This window comes from Papio anubis, chromosome 1 (genome assembly GCF_008728515.1).
Source record: "Papio anubis isolate 15944 chromosome 1, Panubis1.0, whole genome shotgun sequence".
Classification (NCBI taxonomy): Eukaryota; Metazoa; Chordata; class Mammalia; order Primates; family Cercopithecidae; genus Papio; species Papio anubis.
In genome coordinates this window covers 26,986,351-27,011,742 of record NC_044976.1, presented here as the reverse complement: position 1 = coordinate 27,011,742, position 25,392 = coordinate 26,986,351, and the positions used below count along the sequence as shown (strand labels likewise).

The window sequence follows — 25,392 nt, the reverse complement described above, 5'->3', positions numbered from 1 at the left end:
CAGCTTTGTTCACAGAGATCTTGATCACTTTTCCCTGCCATCAGGTATCACACTGGTCCATTACATTAATGACATTATGCTGATTAGACCCAGTGAGAGAGATGTAACAAACATACTGGACTTGTTGGTGAGACATTTGCATGCCAGGGAATGGGAAGTAATTCTGACTAAAATTCAGGGAACTTCTACCTCAGTGAAATTTCTAGGGGTTCAGTGGTGTGGGGCCTTGCCTGTCGAGATATTCCTTCTAAGGTGAAGGATAAATTGCTGCACTTGGCCCCTCCTACAACCAAGAAACAGGCACAGTGCCTACTGGGCCTATTTGGATTTTGGGGGCAACGCATTCCTCATTTGGGTATGTTGCTCTGGTATCAAGTGACCCAAAAGGCTGCCAGTTTTGAGTGGAGTCCAAAACAGGACAAGGCTCTTCAACAGGTCCAGGCTGCTTTGCAAGCTGCTCTGCCATTTAGGCCATATGACCCAGCAGATCCAATGGTGCCTGAGGTGTCAGTGGCAGATAGGGTTGCTGTTTGGTGCCTTTGGCAGGCCCCCATAGGTGAATCACAGCAGAGGCTTCTAGGATTTTGGTGCAAGGCCCTGCCATCTTCTGCAGCTAACTACTCTTCTTTTGAGAGACAGCTCTTGGCCTGTTACTGGGCTTTGGTAGAAACTGAACGTTTGACTATGGGTCATCAAGTCACCATGCGACCTGAACTGCCTCATGAACTGGGTGCTTTCTGACCCATCATAAAGTTGGGTGTGCACAGCAGCACTCCATCATCAAATGGAAGTGGTATATATGTGATCGGGCTGGAGCAGGTCCTGAAGGCACAAGTAAGTTGCATGAGGAAGCAACTCAAATGCCCATGGCCTCCACTCCTGCCACCCTACCTTCTCTCCCCCAGCCTGCACCAATGGCCTCATGGGGAGTTCCCCCTGATGAGTTGACAGAGGAAGAGAAGACTAGGGCCTGGTTTACAGCTAGCTCTGCATGACATGCAGGCACCACCTGAAAGTGGACAGCTGCAGCGCTACAGCCCCTTTTTAAGATATCCCTGAAGGACAGCTGTGAAGGGAAATCTTCCCAGTGGGCAGAACTTCGAGGAGTGAACCTGGTTGTGCTCTTTGCTTAGAGAGAGAAATGACCAGATGTGCAATTATATACCGATTCATGGGCTGTAGCCAATGTTTTAGCTGGATGGTCAGGGGCTTGGAAGAAGCATGATTGAAAAATTGGTGACAAAGGCATTTGGGAAAGAGCTATGTGAATACACCTCTTTGAGTGGTCAAAAACTGTGAAGATAGTTGTATCCCATGTGAATGCTTACCAAAGGGTGATCTCAGCAAAGGATTTTTTTTTTTTTTTTTTTTTTTGAGATGGAGTCTTGCTCTGTTGCCAGGCTGGAGTGCAGTGGCGCAATCTCAGCTCACTGCAACCTCCGCCTCCCAGGTTTAAGTGATTCTTTTGCCTCAGCCTCCCGAGTAGCTGGGACTACAGGTGTGCGCCACCACGCCCAGCTAATTTTTTTATATTTTCAGTAGTGACAGGATTTCACCGTGTTAACCAGAATGGTCTCAATCTCCTGACCTTGTGATCTGACCACCTCGGCCTCCCAAAATGCTGGAATTACAGGCTTAAGCAACCGCGCCCAGCCAGCAGAGGAGAATTTTAATAATCAACTGGATAGGATAACTTGTTCTGTGGACACCACTCAGCCTCTTTCCCCAGCCACCCCTGTCATCACCCAATGGGCTCATGAACAAAGTGGCCATGGTGGCAGAGATGGAGGTTACTAATGGGCTCAGCAACATGGACTTCCACTCACCAAGGCTGACCTGGCTACGGCCGCAACTGAGTGCCCTATTTTCCAGCAGCAAAGACCAACACTGAGTCCTTGATATGGCACCATGCCTCGAGGTGATCAGCCAGCCACTTGGTGGCAGTTTGACTATGTTGGACCTCTTCCATCATGGAAAGGGCAGAGGTTTGTCCTCCCTGGAATAGACACTTACTCTAGATATGGGTTTGCCTGTCTTGCATGCAATGCTTCTGTCAAGACTATCATCCGTGGACTTACAGAATGTCTTATCCACCATCATGGTATTCCACACAGCATTGCCTCTGACCAAGGCACTCACTTGTGAGCTAAACAAGCGCGACAGTGGGCTCTTGCTCATGGGATTCACTTGTCTTACCATGTTCCCCATCATCCTGAAGCAGCTGGACTGACAGAACAGCGGAATGGCCTTTTGAAGTCACAATTACAATGCCAACTAGGTGACAATACTTTGCAGGACTGGGGCAGAGTTCTCCAGAAGGCTGTGTATGCTCTGAATCAGCACATGGTATGCTGATTCGTACTGTTTCTCCCATAGGCAGGATTCAAGCGTCCAGGAATCAAGAGGTGGAAGTGGAAGTGGCACCACTCGCCATTACTTCTAGTGACCCACTAGCAAAATTCTTGCTTCCTGTTCCCACGGCATTATGTTCTGCTGACCTAGAAGTCTTAGTTTTAGAGGGAGGAACGTTGCCACCAGGAGGCACAATGATTCCATTAAACTGGAAGTTAAGATTGCCTCCTAGGCCAGGCACAATGGCTCATGCCTATAATCTCAGCACTTTGGGAGGCTGAGACGGGCAGATTACCTGAGGTCAGGAGTTCAAGACCAGCTTGGCCAGCATGGTGAAACCCTGTCTCCACTAAAAATACAAAAAAATTGGCCGAGCACGGTGGCTCACGCCTGTAATCTCAGCACTTTCAGAGGCTGAGGCAGGTGGATCATCTGAGGTCAGGAGTTTGAGACCAGCCTGGCCAACATGGTGAAACTCCGTGTCTACTAAAAATACAAAAACTTTAGCCAGATGTGGTGGTGGGCGCCTGTAATCCCAGCTACTTGGGAGGCTGAGGCAGGAGAATCACTTCAACCTGGGAGGTGGAAGTTGCAGTGAGCTGAGATCGTGCCATTACACTCCAGTCTGGGCGACAACAGCAAAACTCATCTCAAGCATGGCACATGCGGCGGCTCATAAGCCTGTAATCCCTAGCACTTTGAGGCCGGGCTGGGGGCGGCCGGATCGAGTCAGAAGTCAGGAACCTCTTAGCTAACACGGGTGAAACCCGTCTCTACTAAAAATACAAAAACCCCAACTAGCGGGCAAGGTGGGGCGAGAGGCGCTATGATCCCCAGCTACTGGAGGCTGAGGCAGAGGAGGCAAAAGGAAATGCTTCCAGGAAGGCCCGAACTTTGCAGTGAGCAGAATCCATTACACTGCATCAACCTGGGTGACCCTATTGTCTCAAAAAGGCCAGATGTGTGGCTCACACCCTATAATCCCAGCACTCTGGGAGGCCAAGACGGACAGATAACAAGGTCAGGAGATCAAGACCATCCTGGCTAACACAGTGAAACCCCATCTCTACTAAACATACACAGGCGTGGTAATGGGTGCCTGTAGTCCCAGCTACTTGGGAGGCTGGTGGAAGAATTGCTTGAACCCAGGAGGCGGAGGTTGCAGTGAGCCGAGATGCCAGCACCACTGCATAGCTGGAGCAGGCTAAAACAAGACTCTGTCTCAAAAACAAACAAACATATGATGTAAGATTTATTACCTTCATATCAGACCGGCCCTGGTGGCTCACGCCTGTAATCCCAGCACTTTGGGAGGCCAAGGCAGGCTGATCACTGCAGGTTAGGAGTTCAAGAACGGCCTGACCAACACGGTAAAACCCTGTCTCTACTCAAAATACAAAAATTAGCCAGGTGCAGTGGCACAGGCCTGTAATATCAACTACTCGGGAGGCTGAGTTGGGAGCCTCGCTTGAACCCAGGAGGCAAAGGTTGCTGTGAGCTGGGCTCACACCACTGCACTCCTGCATTGCAGCCTGGGCGACAGAGCAAGACTCCATCTCAAAAAAATATGTATCAATTTGATTGGATGGAAGGATGCAAAATATTGTTCCTGGGTGTGTCTGTGAGGGTGTTCGCAAAGGAGATTAACATTTCAGTCAGTGGACTTGGAGGGGCAGGACCACCCTCAATTTGGGTGGGCACCATCTAATCAGCTGCCAGTGTGGCTAGAATAAAGCAGACAGAAGGTGGGAGCTGACTTGCTAAGCCTTCCAGGCTTCGTCTTTCTCCCTTGTGGGATGCTTCTTGCCCTCAAATATCAGACTCCAAGTTCTTTGGCTTTTGGACTCTTGTACTTAGACCAGTGGTGTGCCAGGGGCTCTTGGGCCTTTGGCCACAGACTGAAGCCTGCACTGTCGGCTTCCTTACTTTTGAGGTTTAGGGACTCTGAGCGACTGAGCTACTATTTTTTTTTTTTTTTTTTTTTGAGACGGAGTCTCGCTCTGTTGCTCAGGCTGGAGTGCAGTGGCGCGATGTTGGCTCACTGCAAGCCCCACCTCGCAGGTTCATGCCATTCTCCTGCCTCAGCCTTCCAAGTAGCTGGGACTACAGGCGCCCGCCACCACGCCCGGCTAATTTTTTTGTATTTTTAGTAGAGACAGGGTTTCACCGTGTTAGCCAGGATGGTCTGGATCTCCTGACCTCGTGATCCACCCGCCTCGGCCTCCCAAAGTGCTGGGATTACAGGTGTGAGCCACCGCGCCTGGCCTTCTTTTTTTTTTTGAGACTGAGTTTCACTCCTGTTGCACAGGCTGGAGTGTAATGGCGCTATCTCGGCTCACTGCAACCTCTGCCCCGGGTTCAAGCAATTGTCCTGCCTCAGCCTCCTGAGTAGCTGGGATTACAGGCGCATGCCACCATGCCCTGCTAATTTTTGTTTATTTTAGTAGAGACAGTGTTTCATCATATTGGTCAGGTTGGTCTCAAAATCCTGACCTCAGGTGATCCGCCCACCTTGGCCTCCAAAAGTGTTGGGATTATAGGCATGGCATGAGCCACTGCATCCAGCCCACTATTGGCTTCCTTGCTCCTCAACTTGTAGATGGTCTATCAAGGGACTTCACTTTGTGACCACGTGAGTCAATTCTCCTTAATAAACTCCCTTTGGCTAGGTGAGGTGGCTCACACTTATAATCCCAGCACTTTGGGAGGCCAAGGCAGGCAGATCACAACGTCAGGAGTTAGAGACTAGCCTGGCCACCATGGTGAAACCTTGTCTTTACTGAAAAAAAATACAAAACTTAGCCAGGTGTGGTGGCGTGTGCCTGTAATCCCAGTTACTCAGGGGCTGAGGTAGGAGAATTGCTTGAACTTGGGAGGTAGAGGTTGCAGTGAGCCTATGTTGCTCCACTGCACTCCAGCCTGGGCAACAGAGAAAGACTCTAGCTCAAAAAATAAAATAAAATAAAATAAAATAAAATAAAAATAAACTCCCTTTCATACATACATATGTTCTATTAGTTCTGTCCCTCTAGAGAACCCTAATACAGATTTTGGTATCATGTTGGCTAGGCTGGTCTTGAACTCCTGATCTCAAATGATTCACCCGCCTTGGCCTCCCAAAGTGCTGGGATTACAGGCATGAGCCACTACACCTGGGCTGTGTTGATTTATTTTATTTTATTTTATTTTACTTTATTTTATTTTTATGTGACGGAGTATCATTGGAGTGCAGTGGCACGATCTAAGTTCACTGCAACCTCCAGCTCCTGGGATCAAGCAATTCTTCTGCCTCAGCCTCCTGAGTAGCTGGGATTACAGGCGCCTGCCACCATGCCTGGCTAATTTTTGTATTTTTAGCAGAGATAGGGGTTTCACCATGTTAGCCAGGCTAGTCTCAAACTCATGACCTCAAGTGATCCACTTGCCTCAGCCTCCCAAAGTGCTGGGATTACAGGCATGAGCCACAGTGTGTGACCCACACCTAGCTAATTTTATAAATTATTTGTAGAGATATCTTTAGGTCTTGAACTCCTGGCATCAAGGGATCCTCTCACCTTGGCTTCCCAAAGTGCTGGGATTACAGATGTGATCCATAGCACTGGTCTTTATTATTACTATTATTTTGAATCATTGGCAGCCTCTTGGGCCAGAGTAGGCTCAGAGAGACTCCCGATATATGTATTTTTAATTAATACCTATCCTAATGGGTGTGAAGTACTATCTCATTATGGTTTTGATTTGCATTTTCCTAATGATTAGTGATGCTGAGCATCATTTCATGTGCTTATTGGCCATCTTTGGAGAAATGTCTATGCAAGTCCTTTTGCCCATTATTGAATTGGGCTGGGTTTGTGTTGTTGCTGTTGAGTTATGAGTTCCTTACGTATTATGGGTATTAATCTCTTATCAGATATGTTATTTACAAACATGTTCTCTGATGTGAGTTGTCTTTCCACTCTGTTGATAGTGTCCTTTGATGTACAAGGGTTTTTTTGTTTGTTTGTTTGTTTGTTTGTTTTCTGAGACGGAGTTTCGCTCTTGTCCAGGCTGGAGTGCAATGATATTATCTTGGCTCACCACAACCTCTGCCTCCTAGATTCAAGCGATTCTCCTGCCTCAGCCTCCCAAGTAGCTGGGATTACAGGCATCCACCACCACGCCCGGCTAATTTTTTTTTGTATTTTTAGTAGAGACAGGGTTTCACCATATTGGCCAGGTTGGTCTTGAACTCCTGCCCACCTCGGCCTCCCAAAGTGCTGGGATTACTTGTGTGAGCCACCACAACCGGCTTTTTTTTTTTTTTTTTCTTTGAGACAGAGTCTCACTCTGTTGCCCAGGTTGGAGTGCAGTAGCACGATCTTGGTTTACTGCAACTCCGCCTCCTAGGTGCAAGCAATTCTCCTGCCTCAGCCTCCCAAGTAGCTGGAATTACAGGTGTCTGCCACCACGCCTGGCTAATTTTTGTATTTTCAGTAGAGACGGGGTTTCACCATGTTGGCCAGGATGGTTTCAATCTCTTGACCTTGTGATCTGTCCACCTTGGCCTCCCAAAGTCCTGGGATTACAGGCATGAGCTGCTGTTCCGGCCTTCTTCTTTTTTAAGATGGAGTTTCCCTGCTGTCACCCAGGCTGGAGCGCAATGGCAGGATCTCAGCTCACTGCAACCTCTGCCTCCTGGGTTCAAGCGTTCTCCTCTCTCAGCCCCCAGAGTAGCTGGGATTACAGGCACCCGCCACCATGCCCCGCTAATTTTTGTAATGTTAGTAGCAATGGGGTTTCACCATGTTGGGTAGGCTGGTCTCCAACTCCTGACCTCAGCTGATCTGCCCACCTCAGTCTCCCAAAGTGCTGGGATTACAGGCGTGAGCCACCGCACCCAGCCGGGTTTTTCATTTTAATTTTAAAATTAATGTCAACATTTTAAAATTTGATGAAGACCAATTTATTTTTTGTTGCTTGTGCACCATTGTGTTATATCCAAGAAATCATTGACAAAGTCGATGTCATTTTCCCCTGTGTTTTCTCTAAGGGTTTTATAGTTTAAGGTCTTAATTTAGGTCTTTGATCCATTTTGATTTAATTTTCTTTTCTTTCTTTTTTTTTTTTTTTTCCTTTTTGAGACGGAGTTTCACTCTTGTTGCCCAGACTGGAGTGCAATGGTGCGGTCTCAGTTCACTGCAACCTCCGCCTCCTCGGTTCAAGCAATTCTCCTGTCTCAGCCTCCCTCGTAACTCGGATTACAGGCATGCTCCATCACGCCCGGCTAATTTTGTATATTTAGTTAGAGACGGGGTTTCTCCAAGTTGGTCAGGCTGGTCTTGAAATCCCGACCTCAGGTGATCCGTCCACCTCGGCCTCTGGGAGTGCTGGGATTACAGGCGTGAGCCACTGCGCCCGCCCTTGAATTAATCTTTTGTATATGGTATAAGGTATAGAAAAAGTTTGCTGAGGCCTGGTGAAGGTAATTTCAATTTCCTCTGCGCAGGCCGGGCGCGATGGCCACGCCTGTAATCCTAGTACTTTGGGAGGCCGAAGTGGTCGGATCACCAGATCAGGAGATCGAGACCATCCTGGCCAACATGGCGAACCCGTCTCTACTAAAAATACAAAAATTAGCTGGGCATGATGGCGCACGCCTGTAGTTCCAGCTACTCGGGAGGCTGAGGCAGGTCTCCTGAAGTCAAGCACTAGGTCTATTCTATTAGCTGCTATATTGTAACACAGTCGCTAAATAATTTTCTGTTACGCGTGCCACCACGCACTTATAATTTTTAAATTCTCTCGTTTGTGGGGGCTTCCAGCTGTGTTGCTCAGACTGGTCTCCCACACGAGAACACGCGGGGTTATCCCATCTCCACCGCCCAAGTACTAGGATACAGGTCTAGCACTATCTTGCTACTTATGCATTACATTTGTTAAATGCCCTGCGAATTTAGTCATCTGCGGTTCACGCAGATAACTACGTAACTTCAAAGAAAAAGGATCATGCTGGTCTCACATTTATTTACAAAAGTAACACCTAACTCATACAGAAATGTTCATCATCTGATTTTAAACACAAAAAGAAGGGCGCCAGGACCAACGATCACCAGCTGCCCGAATATCAAAAAATTATGCTTCCGAAATCTCTTGATGTCGATTCCGCACGAAGAGCAATCGAGTTGCCCTACGTGTGCCACTCACGACAGAAGCCCTTTTTGCTTTATTCGCTACCAAAGCAGGGTGGCAGTGTTAGCAAATCCATTTTATGGTAAAGGTGATCACTAAATCCAAGCAACTCTTTATTTCAATTTCCTGAAGTTGGAGAGCGAATTCCATTTTTTCTGAACTGAAAGGAAGACTTCATAAGGAGAATCTAGAATTTGTCCTTTCGATTTTTACTTAGAAGAAAATGACGTTAGTCGATATGCAAATATAAGCAGGGCTTGCTGGGAAGGTGCTGACGGGCGGCGAAGGAGTGGCGAAGAAGAGCGGCTGAGCAAGCGAGGGAGGAATCACTCCTTCCGTTTGCAGTAAGTGCTGGGTCTCTCTCGTCAACTGCTCACGACATAAGGTGTCTCATGGCCTTGGAATACAGGCTCTCAGCGGCTGTAGGTACCTAACTAGGGAAGACAAGAATCACAACCTATCCTAATTGAAAATGTGTAACTTGTGCCACCCCTAGCCACCACCCTGGAGCAGCCCAGGCAGGCGTGCAGTGGAAGCACAAGGTCATTGTAAGGGAAAACACCATCCTGACAACCACGCATAAGCTGATTGTCATATTGTGGCATGCTATATGCTGCACTTCGAAGGAGTGTTATTCGAAATTTTTTTCAAAATCAAGTGAAAAGAGTTGTAGAATAAGGTACAGCATAGCATTAATGTTAAAAATAAGATCCTGTACCTCAGATGACTGAAGTAGATCTTTATCAACACAATTTTTTTTTTTTGAGACGGAGTCTCGCTCTTTCGCCCAGGCTGGAGTGCAGTGGCGCGATCTCGGCTCACCGCAAGCTCCGCCTCCCGGGTTCACGCCATTCTCCTGCCTCAGCTTCCCGAGTAGCTGGGACTACAAGCACCCGCCACCGTGCCCGGCTAATTTTTTGTATTTTTAGTAGAGGCGGGGTTTCACCGTGTTAGCCAGAATGGTCTCCATCTCCTGACCTTGTGATCCGCCCGCTTCTGCCTCCGAAAGTGCTGGGATTATAGGCGTGAGCCACCGTGCCCGACCTGTTCCCATTTTTTTTTTTTTTTAAAGGATAATGATGGATGGGTGCTGTGGGTCATGCCTGTAATCCCAACACTTTGAGAGCTCAGGAGTTTGAGACCACTCTGGGCAACATATAGAGATCTCGTCTCTACCCCAAAATAAAAAATTAACCGAGCATCGTGGCATGGGCCTGTGGTCCCAGCTACCCCAGAGGCTGGGGCAGAAGGATTGCTTGAGCCAGGGAAGTCAAGGCTACAGTGAGCCATAATCATGCCTGCACTCCAGCCTAGGTGACAGATGAAGACCTTGTCTCAAAAAAATAAAACCAATATGTGACAATTGTAAAGAAATTGAAACAGCACAGAAATGATATAAAATCTGAAAATGCTTCCTCCAAACTGTTAATAGTTTAGTGTTTATCTTGCCAGACTGCTTTCTATGTATGTATGCATTGTATACATATAAATAAATGTTTTCAGGCCAGGCACGGTGGCTCATGCTTGTAATCCCAGCACTTTGGGAGGCTGAGGCAGGTGGATCACCTGAGGTCAGGAGTCTGAGACCAGCCTGGCCAACATTGTGAAACCCTGTCTCTATTAAAAATACAAAAAATTGGCCGGGCGTGGTGGCGGGTGCCTGTAATCCCAGCTACTAGGGAGGCTGAGGCAGGAGAATCGCTTGAACCCAGGAGGCAGAGGTTGCAGTGAGCCGAAACCGTGCCATTGCACTCCAGCTTGGGCAACAAGAGTGAACTCCATCTCAAAAATAATAATAATAAATAGCCGGGCGCGGTGGCTCATGCCTGTAATCCCAGCACTTTGGGAGGCCGAGACAAGCGGATCATGAGGTCAGGAGATCGAGACCATCCTGGCTAGCACAGAGAAACCGCACGGTGACTCACAAAAAAAAACTAGCCGGCGCCTGTAGTTCCAGCTACTCGGAGGCTGAGGCAGGAGAATGGCGGGAACCCGGGAGGCGGAGCTTGCAGTGAGCTGAGATCCAGCCACTGCACTCCAGCCTGGGCCACAGAGCAAGACTACGTCTCAAAAAATAATAATAATAATAAATAATAATAAAATAAAATGTTTTCAACAAAAAATATAGACTGTTAGGTATTTTACTTTCTTTAATATATTTTAATAATACATGGAGGTCCCTGCTCTTTACAAAGTAGAAGTCACAAGAGAAGGGAGATACATAAACAGCTCTTACATTGTAATAGGAAGCAGATGTGTTGTATAAACTTGTGAGAGGCCCAGAGATGGTGCTGTCAATTGCTCTTCCTATCATCCACCGGTGTTATCTCTCTTCTTTTCTTTCTTTCTTTCTTTTCTTTTTCTTTTTTTTTTTTTTTTTTGAGACAGTGTGTTGCTCTGTCATCCGGCTGGAATGCAGTGGCGCAATCATGGCTCACTGCAGCCTGGAACTCCTAGGCTCCCACAGATCCTCCTGCCTGTCAGTCTGCTGAGTGGCCGGGACTACAGGTCCGCACCACCATGCTGAGGCTATTTTTTTTTTTTTTTAGAGACAGTGTCTCCCTATCTTGCCCAGGCTGCTCAAACTCCTGGGCTCAAGCAGTCTTCCTGCCTGGGCCTCCCAAAGTGTTGGGATCACAAGTGTAAGCCACCACATCTCACCTTATCTCTTTTTTTTTTTCCCAGTCTCACTCTGTTGCCCAGGCTGGAGTGCAGTGGCATGATCTTGGCTCACTTCAACCTCTGCCACCCAGGTTCAAGCGATTCTCATGCCTCAGCCTCCCGGGTAGCTGGGACTACAGGCATCCGCCACTACGCCCCACCAATTTTAAAAATATTTTTAGTAGCTTTCACCCTGTTGGCCAGGCTGGTCTCGAACTCCTGACCTCAAGTGATCCACCTCCCTCGGCCTCCCAAAATGCTGGGATTACAGGCGTGAGCCACAGTGCCTGGCCTGGTCTTATCTGTTTTTTTTGTTTGTTGTTGTTTTATTTGAGATGGAGTCTTGCTCCCTTGGCATAGGCTGGAGTACAGTGGTGCAATCTCAGCTCACTGCAACCTCCACCTCCCGGGTTCAAGCAATTCTCCTTCCTCAGCCTCCTGAGTAGCTGGGGTTACAGGCGTGCGCCACCAAGCCCAGCTAATTTTTGTATTTTTAGTAGAGTCAGGGTTTCACTATTTTCGCCAGGATAGTCTTGATCTCCTGACCTCATGATCCTCCTGCCTTGGCCTCCCAAAGTGCTGGGATTAGAGGTGTGAGCCAGGGCACCCAGCCCTTCTCTCTTAAAAAAAGAAAAGGAAAAGAAAAATCATCTACTTGGGAAGCTGAGGTGGAGGAGGATCGCTTGAACACAGGAGTTTGAGGCTGTAGTGAACTATGATTGCGCCACTGCACTCCAGCCCAGGTGACAGAGTGAGACCCTGTATCATTTAACAATCACCATATGGCCGGGAGCGGTGGCTCAAGCCTGTAATCCCAGCACTTTGGGAGGCCGAGACTGGCGGATCACGAGGTCAGGAGATCGAGACCATCCTGGCTAACACGGTGAAACCCCGTTGCCGGGCGTGGTGGCGGGTTCCTGTAGTCCCAGCTACTCAGGAGGCTGAGGCAGGAGAATGGCGTAAACCTGGGAGGCGGAGCTTGCAGTGAGCTGAGATCTGGCCACTGCACTCTAGCCTAGGCAACAGAGCCAGACTCCATCTCAAAAAAAAAAATCAGCATAATTTCACTGTTCTTCCAACACCTTCCCATTGCGTACTGAATATAATCTCAAGTCCCCATCATAGTCTAGTCTAAAAGGTCCAGACTATAACAAACCCCTGCCTACCTCTCCAAACTCATTGTCTTTCCCAGTTACCAAAGCTCCAGCCACTTTGGCCATCTTGGTCCTTGAGTAAGTGTTTTGTTTTTTTTTTTTGAGACGGAGTCTCGCTCTGTCGCCCAGGCTGGAGTGCGGTGGCACAATCTCGGCTCACTGCAAGCTCCGCCTCCCGGGTTTACGCCATTCTCCTGGCTCAGCCTCCCGAGTAGCTGGGACTACAGGTGCCCGCCACCTCGCCCGGCTAGTTTTTTGTATTTTTTAGTAGAGACGGGGTTTCACCGTGTTAGCCTGGATGGTCTCGATCTCCTGACCTCGTGATCCACCCGTCTCGGCCTCCCAAAGTGCTGGGATTACAGGCTTGAGCCACCGCACCCGGCCTTGAGTAAGTGTTTTCCTTACTGATGACCATGGCTCAGGCCATCAGACAGCTAGATAAGTCTGGCTTATTCCAGTATTCTCTTCTATCACCTTTTTGTGCGGTTGCTAATGGTCTGTTTCCCATTCTAGGTTGCAGACTTTCTAAGGACAAGGATAGCCACCAGTTATGTACTCAGCACATAGCAAAAGGTTTGTCACACAATGAAACTCAATAAACACTTGTTGAATGAACGTATATACATTCAACCTGGGTCTTAAAAAAGATGTATAGGCGTTCAACAACAAAAAGTGGTATGCCAGACCCTAAAAAGAATGGAGAGCAGTGGCAAGGAAATAAGGCTAGGAATACAGCTTGGAGCCCAATGTTCATGAGGACTTGAATCTGAGAATTTGGATTGGGTGGCAGTGTAGAGGGTGGATTGGGAAGGTGGTAGGATGAGGATTAGGAAGATATAAAGACAGGGCAGGATGCCGCACCAATCTGGGCACCTTTCCTAATTTCTGCTGGCAGATACTGTGGCTCACTCTGGCCTGTCACAGCTTTTTTTTTTTTTTTTTTTTGAGACGGAGTCTCGCTCTGTAGACCAGGCTGGAGTGCAGTGGCCGGATCTCAGCTCACTGCAAGCTCCGCCTCCCGGGTTTACGCCATTCTCCTGCCTCAGCCTCCCGAGTAGCTGGGATTACAGGCGCCCACCACCTCGCCCGGCTAGTTTTTTATGTATTTTTAGTAGAGACGGGGTTTCACCGTGTTCGCCAGGATGGTCTCGATCTCCTGACCTTGTGATCCGCCCGTCTCGGCCTCCCAAAGTGCTGGGATTACAGGCTTAAGCCACCGCGCCCGGCCCACAGCTCTTTATACATTTTTTGGTGTGTTTGTGGGTTCTTCTCCATTTTACTGTGAACCTTACAGATGCTGGAACTGGGTCTGACTTGCATACCTAACATTCCAGCATACAGTAAAAAATAACAGTTCTCTTTTTTTTTTGAGACAGAGTCTCGCTGTGTCACCCAGGCCGGAGTGCAGTGGCGCGATCTCGGCTCACTGCAACCTCCGCCCCTCCAGGTTTAAGCAGTTCTCTGCCTCAGCCTCCGGAGTAGCTGCGATTACAGACGCGTGCCACCACGCCCGGCTAATTGTTTTGTATTTTTAGTAGAGACGGGGTTTCACCATCTTGGCAAGGCTGATCTTGAACTCCTGACCTCGTGATCCACCCGCCTCGGCCTCCCAAAGTGCTGGGATCACAGGCGTGAGCCACATAAAAGCAATTCTCACCAAGCATTTGACAGCCAAAAAACTGAAAGCATTAGAGAATGCTACAGGACAGGCTTTGGCTTAGTAGTGAGGTCTGAGTTCAAGCTGAGGCTCTGCACTTATTAGCTAGAATTTTGCTTAATCTCTCACAGGTCTCCTCTAAATGATTAAATGGCGTAACGGAGGTAAGCGGATTAGCACAATTCCTGGCAAACAGTCAGCACTCAATTGTTATTACTGAATTGCCAGTTCACAGGCACAACCAACCGATCTGTCTCATCTCCCGGTTCCTGTGTTGCCAACTTCCTCGTTGAGGTTCAACAGGATACCTGTGGGGTAATGTGTCCCAGATGATAACCTGGTCCTGACACCATGACAAAGGCACCAACCAAAAATGGCGACCTCAAAGCCATCCGAAGGCGTCAATTACCCGTCATGCTACCGATGGATAAATAAGCAGAGTCGGGAAGAAAAGCTAGTGAAGGATTCTTAACGCCGGGGTGGAATACGCAGAGCTCGCTCATGCTGCCACTCAACTACAAGCAGTTAAAAGCGCAAGCTGCAGGCTACAGCTACACACAGCTCAATATCGCCACCACGTGTCGGAGGGCAGTCTGCGCCTGCGCAAGCGAGGCGCGCGCCCGCCGGCCGGAAGAGCCGCGCGTTTCCGGGTTGGAGGCGGGGAGCGGTGCCGGAAGTAGTCGGGGAGGGCCGCGCAGTCGGACCGGCTGCTGAGACGAACGCTTCTCTGGGGCAGTCTCCGCATATCATGGGGAGATAGACGCTGCTGCCTGTGAGTCTTGGGCCCTGGCAGTTGAGGAACAAGAGCGGGAGGAGGGAGTCAGGACCCAGATCTACAGTAGGTCAGTGTTCGAAGGACCAGGTTGTGGACGAGACGGGGCTGTGAGGATTCAGGCTCTTGGGAAGGGACTGACGGAGGATCAGGCTCGGAGAAGACGCGGCTGTGGGGACCCGGGCTCCAAGACGGGACTTAGGGAACGGGGACGGATCTGAGTTCTCCGGCATCTGAGGGAAAGTGGTCTGAGAGGAGCAGGATTATGAGGACCCGCACTCCTACGAGGAGAGGGTCGGAAAGGAACGGGGTGTGAAGACACGGGCTCCGGAGAGGTAAAAGTGGAGCGGTGAGGACTTGGGCTTCTAAGAGGCAGAAGCGGGACAGTGAAGACCCGGCCTCCTAAGGATTCAGAAACGGGGCAGCGAAGACTCAGGTTCCTGAGGGGCAGAAGCAGACAGAGAAAACTTGAGTTTGGAAGGGAACAGAAGCGGGCAGTGAAGACTGGGGCTTCTTTGGGGACGGGATCCGGGCTTTGAGACTCCGAGTACCTGAGTCTCAGAACAGGGCGGTGAGGACCCAAGCTCCTACAAGCCTTGGATCTAAGGGACCATGGATGTGAGATCAGCCTAGAAAGTAAAGGGAAAGGGTTTGGAAAAGATTTAGTGATCCATTTTTTTTTTCACAGTATTCCCTGAACCCAGAGAGATAAAGGACGTATTCAGGGGAAGACAACTTCTCCTTCGCACTGCCTGCTTGGCTCTTGGCAGGCTTTTCTTGTGTTAGATACTCAATCTAGGAAGCCCACATGCAAACATCTTCATTTTCTGCTTCATTCTTGGGAATCAGATGTGAAGTTGAAAACAGTTGGAACTCAGTTATATACTTGATAAGTGCTTTAAATCCCATTCCACTCAACCCTGAATGAGCACAGATCTCTGCATCTCAAGTAAAAGAATGTCAGTGATGGAAGAGTCCCAAAAGATCATCTTTTAAAAACTCCTATTTTACATTTAAGGAGGCTAAGGTTCAAAGAGGTTTAGGATTACAGTGAGGCAATGGTTAGATCATAATTTTAATACAGTACCCTTCTGTGCGTAGCAAATGAGATGCTTGGTTAATATTCCTTAAATGCTTCCAGAATCTTTGCTTTATCTTCAAACTCAGGAGGGAATTTTTTTTTTTTTTTTTTGAGACAGGTTCTCTCTCTGTTGCCCAGGCTGAAGTGCAGTGGCTCAATCTTGGCACCATGCACGTCAACCTCCTAGGCTCAAGCAATCTTCCCACCTCTATATACCTCCTGAGTAGCTGGAACTACAGGCATGTGCCTCCACACCCTGCTAATTTTTAAATTTTTTGTAGAAACAGGATCTCACTGTGTTGCCCAGGCTGGTCTCAAACTCCTAGGCTCAAGTGATCCTCCCACCTTGGTCTCCCAGAGTGCTGGGATTGCAGGCATGAGTCACTTCCCCCCGCTTCCAGTTTTCTTTTTTTGAGACAGAGTCACCCAGGCTGGCGTGCAGTGGCACGATCTCGGCTCACTGCAATCTCTGCTTCCCCGGTTCAAACGATTCTCCTGCCTCAGCCTCTCAAGTAGCTGGAATTACAGGTGTGTGCTACAATGCCCAGCTAATTTTTGTATTTTTAGTAGAGACAGGGTTTTACCATGTTGGCCAGGCTGGAGCCAACTCCTGACCTAAAGTGATCTGCCCACTTCAGCCTCCCGAAGTGCTGGGATTATAGACATGAGCCACCACGCCTGGCCCAGTTTTTGTTTCCAGTAAAAACTGGAAATTTTTACAGTTTCTGATACTTTGAGTGTTATTACTGCATTGACATTGATACAGTAAATAATAGTAAGGAAACCTTTATTTTTATTTTTATATTTTTGAGACAGAGTCTTGTTCTGTTGCCCATATTGGAGTGCAGTGGCATCATCATAGCTCACTGCAACCTATATTCTTGAGCTCAAGCACTCCTCCTGCCTCAGCCTCCTGGGTAGCTGGGACTACAGGTATGAGCCACTACACCCAGCTAATTTTTAAGTTTTTTTGTAGAGACGGTGTTTGGCTGTGTTGCCTAGGCTGGTGTTGAATTCTTGTCCTCAAGTGATTCTCCCACCTCATGTCCGCGGTACTGGGATTAGGCATGAGCCACTGCACCTGGCTGGAACCTTTAAATAAAGCTCAGTGTTATTTATTTATTTATTTAATAAGCTGTTTGGAAAGCCATAAATAAGTGTGTCCTGCATTTTTAGTGCAAACATTTACTAGGGATGGCTGCTTTTGGATAAGAATGGTGGGGAGATTTGCACCAGTCACTTACTTCAATATTAATATCTTTTTCTGAAACCTACTCAGACTAACCAGGCACAGCTTATGTACTTTCGAGTATTCTATGATTTAATTATCACAGCCCCACAAGTTAGATATTGTCAGTCTCGTTGTACAGATAATGAAATAGGTTTAGAGAGGTTAAATACTTTGCCTGAAATCACACAGTACTGAGTGACCCAACCCCAGTTAGGCGTGCCTCTAAAACTTTTTTCTTCTCTTCTAAGTGGATTCCTCTGTCTCAGTTTGTCCATCAGCAAAATAGAAGTAATCGTTATACAAAACATATAATTGAATGAAAGCATTCCCTCCTTCTTAAGGCTCCTCTAAATGTCAAGGACTATAACTTATTAGGGTACTTTCGTATTGTGGCATTTGAGGAGAGCTAAATTCTGTTTTCACAGAAGCATAGATTATTTAAGATAGAAAAATGGGAACTTTGTAGAGCTTTTAATTGCAATGTAGAAAGACATATTTAATTTTAGATTTAGGAGGCCAAGAAAGACTAATTTGGACTGGGCATAATGGCTCATACCTGTAATCCTAGCACTTTAGGAGGCCAAGGTGGGCGGGTCACCTGAGGTCAGGAGTTCGAGACCAGCCTGGCCAACATGGCAAAACCCCGTCTCTACTAAAAATACAAAGATTAGCTGGGCATGGTGGCGCATCCCCGTGATCCCAGCTACTCTGGAGGCTGGGGTGGGAGAGAATCACTTGAACCCTAGAGGTGGAGGTTCCAGTGAGCCGAGATTGTGTCACTATACTCCAGCCTGGACGACAGAATGAGACTCCGTCTAGAAAGAAAAAAAAAGTAATTTGAAAAACAAGGGCTTAAATTGGATTAACTTTCCAGTTAATTATATCATGAACTAGATGTTTGGGGGAATTGGGCTTAGTTAAAACTACTATTTTTTCCCCCAGAGTCTGTACTATTTGCAAGCGCCTATTATATATAAATGATCAAAACTTACTTATACCAACTTATGAGGGAAAGCATACCCATGCCCATGTCACCACTTCAAAGTACTTGATGGTTTAATTAATGATAATTTATTCCTGAGTTAACATCCTTCCCTATACTTGCAGAATGTACTTTATTTCATTTGTGGCTCTAGCATTGACTTATTATAATAGGACTTCAAAATACCCGATCAGAAAATCATTGCATTATAATCAGAGCCGATAGGAACAAAGCACAAAAGGACATACTACCTTTTTTTTTTTTTTTTTTGTGAGATGCAGTTTCGCTCTTTCATTCTTATTGCCCAGACTGGAGAGCAGTGGTGCGATCTTGGCTCACTCCAACCTCTGCCTCCTAGGTTCAAGCAATTCTCATGGGTTTTACCATATTGGCCAGGCTTGTCTCAAACTCCTGACCTCAGATGATCTGCCTGCCTCAGCCTCCCAGAGTGCTGAGATTACAGGCAGGAACCACTGCGCCTGGTCCAGGACATATCACCTTTTTAAAAAAATTGATAGAAATAGGGGCTGGGCCTGGTGACTCATGCCTGTAATCCCAGCACTTTGGGAGGTTGAGGCAGGCAGATCACCTGAGGTCAGGAGTTCAAGACCAGCCTGGCCAATGTGGTGAAGTCCCGTCTCTACTGAAAATACAAAAATTAGCTGGGCATAGTGGCGTGTGCCTGTAGTCCCAGCTACCTGGGAGGCTGAGGCAGGACAGTTGCTGGAACCGGGGAGGCAGAGGCTGCAGTGAGCTGAGATCGCACCACTGTACTCCAGCCTGGGTGACAGAGTGAGACTCTGCCTCCAAAAAAAAAAAAAATTAGGCTGGGCACAGTGGCTTATGCCTATAATCCCAGCACTTTGGGAGGCCGAGGCAGGCGGATCACCTGAGGTTGGGAGTTCGAGACCAGCCTAACCAACATGGAGAAACCCCATCTTTACTAAAAATACAAAATTAGCCAGGCATGGTGACACATGCTTGTAATCCCAGCTACTCTGGAGGCTGAGGCACGAGAATCCTTTGAACCTAAGAGGTGAAGGTTGTGGTGAGCTGAGATTGCCCTGTTGCACTCCAGCCTGACTGACAAGAGTGAGACTCTGTCTCAAAAAATAAAATAAAATAAAACTACAATACAATACAGTACAATAATTAGCCAGATGTGGTGGCAGACGCCTGTAATCCCAGCTACTCGGGAGGCTGAAGCAGGAGAATCAGTTGAACCCAGGAGGTGGAGGTTTCAGTGAGCCAAGATCGCACCACTGCACTCCAGACTGAGCGACAGAGTGAGACTCCATCTCCAAAGAAAATAAAATAATTTTAAAAATATAGAAATGGGGTCTCACTACGATTACCCAGGCTGGTCTCAAACTTCTGTCATCAAGTGATCCTCCTGCATTTGCCTCCCGAAGTGCTGGGCTTGTAGGCATGAACCATGACACCTGGCAAAGACATACTACTTTTGATTGGGATTCTTTATGGAAAGCCCCAAAGTATTTTGTAGGCACTATATCAGCAATGTTTACAGGCTGCACTGTGAAACAGGTGTGTTGGAGGCAGACAGACTTTGAAATCTCTATGTATGGACGTAATTTAAGTCAGACAGGGAGGGTAAAGAGGGCAACAACAACAAAAAAAGAAAATCTTTTTTCTGGAGATGGAGTCTCGCTCTGTCGCCCAGACTAGAGTGCAGTGGGGTGATCTTGGCTCACTGCAGCCTCTGCCTCCCGGGTTCAAGCACTTCTCCTACCTCAGCCTCCCCAGTAGCTGGAATTACAGGCACACACAGCCATAACCAGCTAATTAAAAAGAAAATCTTACACTGAATTTTTTTTTTTTTTTTTTGATGGAGGCTTGCTCTGTCACCCAGGCTGGAATGCAGTGGTGTGATCTTAGCTTACTGCAACCTCCACCTCCCAGGTTCAAGCGACTTTAGAATTTGCCTGGTCCGGCCAAAGGTGGAGGTTGCAGTGAACCAAGATCGTGCCACTGCGCTCCAGCCTAGGTGACAGAGCGAGACTCTGTCTCAAAAAAAAAAGGAAAAAAAGAATTTGCCTGGTCCAACTCCTAATTGTGGATGTGGAAACTGACCAAAGATGGCACCCAGCCCTCTTGATTTGGGTTTTCCACAGTACCTCTCATCAGCCTCCTGACCACTTGTTGCTACCGTTTGTTTTCAGTCCACCATTATTTTGTTAATCTTTGAAGTCATAAAGAAAACTTATATGGTGCCAGCACATATGGATATGTGTGCTGGGTTAGCAGCAGGATGGGTGAAACACTGGTAGTTTTTGAGAGATGGGGTCTTGCTTTATTTTCCAGGCTGGAGCATGGTGGCTAGCCACAGGCCTATCACAATGTACTACAGTCTCGCATTCCTAGGCTCAAGCCATTGCATCACCTCAGACCTCATAGTAGCTGGGACTATACGTGTACGCCACTGCACTGAGCAGTATGTTGATTTTTTTTTTCCCCCCCGAGACAGGGTCTTGCTTTGTCACCCACGGTGGAGTGCAGTGGTGCCATCACCTCTCACTACTGCACCAACCTCCTGGGCTCAAGCAGTCCTCCCGCCTCAACCTCCCAAGTAGTTGGAACCACAGGTGCATGCCACCAAGCCTGGCTAATTTTTTGATTCTTTTTTTTTGTAGTGACAAGATCTTACTATGTTGCCCAGGCTGGTCTTAAACTCCTAGGCTCAAGTGATCCTCCCACTCAGCCTGCCAAACTGCTAGAATTATAGGTGTGAGCCACCAAGCCCACCCTGTACTTCATTATCAACTTAATTTTTTCCGATGAGAAAATTGAGGCATAAAGAGTTTATGTAACTTGCTCAATACAGCTAAAAAGTGGCACAGTTGGTACTTAAACCCAGATACTGCTACCATCGTTCATATCCTTGACCACTGTACCATACACTATACTACCTTTTGTTGTTGTTAGAGACGGGATCTTTTTGTGTTGCCCAGGCTGGTCCTCAACTCCTAACCTCAAAAAATCCTCCCATGTTGGCCTCCCAAAGTTCTGGGATTACAGATATGGGGTCCCACATGTGGCCTATACTGCCTTTTTGATAAATCAAAACCAGCTGGAGCCTCAATTAACCAATCCTAATTGCAAACTGGAAAAAAATCTTGCATTTCTGTTGCTCTGGAGTCTTACAGATTGCAAATAATTGATCCTTTTTAGCTTATTTAGGCTGGGAAATATGAGCTCATTTAGATACATTTAGAAGCCACAGAGGAAAGAAACAGCCAGGTAGAAAAACCAGTCATTAAGTGAAGTTATACACCACAGTATAGGGCTTTTGTGCCATCAGGCCAGTCCTCTTGATTCCAATATTTTGCTTAAATAATAAATTACTAAACATTTCAGAGGTAAACAAAAAAGTTTTGAAGGCTACCTGGTCTTCTGTTCCCCTTTCTCTTCACCTTTGTTTTGTTTTTTAAAAAAACAGTTAATGGAATAGATGCACAGAGAATACCAGCGTCTTACAACTGTTGCAAGGTCTCCTTAATTCCTACCCTATGAAAAATTAGATCCTCTCAATACAGTAATAGGGTTGCAGCTAGACTTCTGTTTGAAGTACAAGGTTGTTAAAAGGGAAGTAATTAGGGCTTGTCATCCTCAGCCTGTCAACCACAGTTTAAAAGGAGGGAGGATAGATGTGGTTTTATTTGTTTGTTTGTTTATTTATTTATTTATTTATTTATTGAGACGGAGTCTTGCTCTGTCACCCAGGCTGGAGTGCAGTGGCACAATCTCAGTTCACTGCAAGCTCCGCCTCCCGGGTTCATGCCATTCTCCTGCTTCAGCCTCCCAACTAGCTGGGACTACAGGCACCCGCCACCACACCCATCTAATTTTTTGTATTTTTTTTTTTTTTTTTTTTTGAGACGGAGTCTCGCTCTGCTGCCCAGGCTGGAGTACAGTGGCCAGATCTCAGCTCACTGCAAGCTCTGCCTCCCGGGTTCACGCCATTCTCCTGCCTCAGCCTCCCGAGTAGCTGGGACTACAGGCGCCCGCCACCTCGCCCGGCTAGTTTTTTGTATTTTAGTAGAGACGGGGTTTCACCGTGTTAGCCGGGATGGTCTCGATCTCCTGACCTTGTGATCCGCCCATCTCGGCCTCCCAAAGTGCTGGGATTACAGGCTTGAGCCACCGCGCCCGGCCTTTTTTTTCTTTTTTTAGTAGAGATGGGGTTTCACCCTGTTAGCCAGGATGGTCTTGATCTCCTGACCTCATGATCCACCCGCTTCAGCCTCCTAAAGTGCTGGGATTACAGGTGTGAGCCACTGCACCCGGCCTACTTATTTATTTTTGAGATGGAGTCTTGCTCTTGTTGCCCAGGCTGGACTGCAATGGCGTGATCTCGGCTCACTGCAACCTCTGCCTCCTGGGTTCAAGCAATTTTCCTGCCTCAGCCTCCCGAGTAGCTGGGATTATAGGCATGCCCCACCATGCCCAGCTAATTTTGTATTTTTAGTAGAAATGGGGTTTCTCCATGTTGGTCGGGCTGGTCTCAAACTCCTGACCTCAGGTGATCTGTCCACCTTAACCTCCCAAAGTTTTGGGATTACAGGCATGAGCCACTGCACCTGGCCCAGATGAGGTTATTTAAATTGAACTCTAACCCATACCATCATGTTTTGATAGAATTACTAAATATTTTCAACTACAAATCACTGGGGGATGGACTTTCCATATTTTCTTTGTGAATCATAGCACACAATTTCTACATAGTAGGTAATAGTAAGGGTTAATTATTATTGTTCTCTCAAACTGTCCCACAGTTAATGCCTGTTTTTTGTGGTTTTTTGTTTTGTTTTGTTTTTTTATATGGAGTCTCTGTCACCCAAGCTGGAGTGCAGTGGTGTGATCTCAGCCTCCCGAGTTCAAGCGATTCTCCTGCTTCATCCTCCTAAGTAGCTGAGATTACAGACGAGTGCCACCACGCCTGGTTATTTTTTTTGTATTTTTAGTAGAGAAGGGGTTTCACCATGTTGGTCAGGATGGTCTCGAACTCCTGACCTTATGATCTGCCCGCCTCAGCCTCCCAAAGTGTGGGGATTACAGGTGTGAGCCACGGTGCCCAGCCAGTTAATGCCTCTTTTTATGTTTTTGATTTTTATTTATTTTTTATTTTTTTGAGACAGAATCTTACTCTGTCACCCAGGCTGGGGTTCAGTGGCACGATCTCGGCTCACTGCAACCTCCACCTCCTGGGTTCAAGTGATTCTCCTGCCTCAGCCTCCCAAATAACTGGGATTACAGGCACGCACCACCACACCTGGCTAATTTTTGTATTTTTAGTAGAGATGGGGTTTCACCGTGTTGGCCAGACTGGTCTCGAACTCCTGACCTCAAGTGATCTGCCCACCTCAGCCTCCCAAAGTGCTGGGATTACAGAGGATGAGCCACTGCACCTGGCCCCATTTTACTTTTTAAAATTTATTTTTTGGCTGGGCACAGTGGCTCATGCCTGTAATCCCAGCAGTTTGGGAGGCTGAGGCAGGTGGATCACTTGAGGTTGGGAGTTCAAGACCAACCTGGCCAACATGGCGAAATGCCATCTCTACTAAAAAATGCAAAAATTAGCCAGGCCTGGTGGCACGTTCCTGTAATTCCAGCTACTCTGGAGGCTGAGGCAGTAGAATCGCTTGAACCCGGGAGGCAGAGGTTACAGTGAGCCAAGATTGGGCCCCTGTACTCTGGCCTGGGCAACAGAGTGAGATTCTGTCTCAAAAAAAAATAGGCCGGGCTTGGAGGTGCATGCCCTGTAATCCCAGCACTTTGGGAGGCTGAGGCAGGTGGATCACCTGAGGTCAGGAGTTTGCAACCAGCGTAACATGGTGAAACCCCGTCTGTATTAAATACAAAAAAAAAAAATAGCTGGGTATGGTGGTGTATGTCTGTAATCTGAGCTACTTGGGAGACTGAGACAGGAGAATTGCTTGTACCTGGGAGGCAGAGGTTGCAGTGAGTTAAAATGGCGCCATTGCACTCCAGCCTGGGCAACAAGAGCAGAACTCTGCCCCCAAAAAAATTATTTTTAAATTTATATACAATAAAATTATTATGGGGGTACAGTCATAACTGATAGAATATGACAAATACATACTGTCATGTAAGCACTACAACACTCAAGATACAGAACAATGTCACCCCCCACCTCCACAGATTTAATCATGCTGCTCCTTTGTAGTCAAACGCTCCTCTGCCCCAGACTCCTTAGCAGCCACTGATCTATTTTCCATCCCTATAACTTTTTTTCCAGAGTGGCCTATAAATGGAATTATATAGCCATTTGAGCCTTGCCTTTTTCACTTAGTATGATACATTTGAGATTCATCTATGTTGTTGCAACTGTCAAGTAAATTAGTCTTTTGTTGTTTTTGTTGTTGGACAGAATTCTAACTCTGCTGCCCAGGCTGGAGTGCAATGGTCGATCCTGCACCTGCAACCTCTGCCCTCCCGGGTTGAAGTAGTTCTCCTGCCTCTAGCCTCCCAAGCCCAGCTGGGATTACAGGCACAGCAGCCACCATGCCCAGTTAATTTTGTATTTTTAGCAGTGAGACAGGCTCTCACCATGTTGGCCTGGCTGGTCTTCAACTCCTGACCTCAGGTGATCCACCTGCCTCGGCCTCCCAAAGTTCTGGGATTACAGGCATGAGCCACCGCGCCCAGCCTGTAGTCTTTCCTTTCTATTTCTTTCTTTCTTTTTGAGATGGAGTTTCAGCTTGTTATGTCGGCTGGATTGCAATGAAGCAATCTTACAGCTCACTGCAACCTCAGCCTCCAGGTTCTTGATTCTCCTGCCTCAGCCTCAGAGTAGCTGGGATTGGAGGCACATGCAGCCATGCCCAGTAATTATTTGTATTTTTAGTAGAGACAGGGTTTCACCATGTTGGCCAGGCTGGTCTCAAACTCCTGACCTCAGGTGATCCACCTGCCTTGGCTTCCCAAATTGCTGAGATTGCAGATGTGAGCCACTGCACCTATTTCCTTTCTCCTATTTCACAATTATTCCATTTAATGAATATACCATAATTTGTTTATTCACCATTTGAAGGACATCTGGATTGTTTTCGGTTTTTGGTAGTTGTGAATGATGTTGCTATAAACATTTATATACAGATTTTTGTGTATTACAGATATGCGTTTCATTTCTCTACAGTAAATACCTAGGAGTAGGATTGCTGAGGCATGTAAGTATACATTTAACTTTAGAAGAAACTACCAAACTGTCTTCCAGAAAAACTATACCATTTTACATTCACACCAGCAATGTATGAGTGTTTCAGTTCCTTTGTATCCTCTCAGCACTTGCTTTT

The 25,392-nt window shown here is 47.2% G+C and overlaps 1 protein-coding gene, 1 long non-coding RNA gene and 1 other non-coding gene across 5 annotated transcripts in view; 1 reads left to right on the top strand and 2 right to left on the bottom strand.

Moving 5' to 3' along the window:
- Nucleotides 1–8,338: 8,338 nt before the first annotated feature.
- On the bottom strand, nt 8,339–14,573 carry LOC103882972. Its single transcript, XR_644989.4, has 2 exons — nt 14,239–14,573; nt 8,339–8,954 (listed from the first exon to the last, which is right to left on the bottom strand). It is a non-coding gene; the product is annotated as an uncharacterized LOC103882972 (long non-coding RNA).
- LOC116272356 lies at nt 8,418–8,551 on the bottom strand. The gene has a single exon (XR_004181068.1). It is a non-coding gene; the product is annotated as a U11 spliceosomal RNA (small nuclear RNA).
- Nucleotides 14,574–14,602: 29 nt separating the features above from the next.
- The window catches only part of TAF12 (TATA-box binding protein associated factor 12), a 36,494-nt gene continuing 25,704 nt past the window's right edge, over nt 14,603–25,392 (top strand). The window contains exon 1 of one of the 3 annotated variants that reach the window (XM_017958895.1): nt 14,603–14,764. The gene's annotated coding sequence lies outside the window, so the exon portion shown is untranslated. Of the gene's footprint in view, nt 14,835–25,392 lie in introns of all 3 variants that reach the window. The other 2 variants (XM_003891454.5, XM_017958902.3) reach the window with 2 other exon arrangements.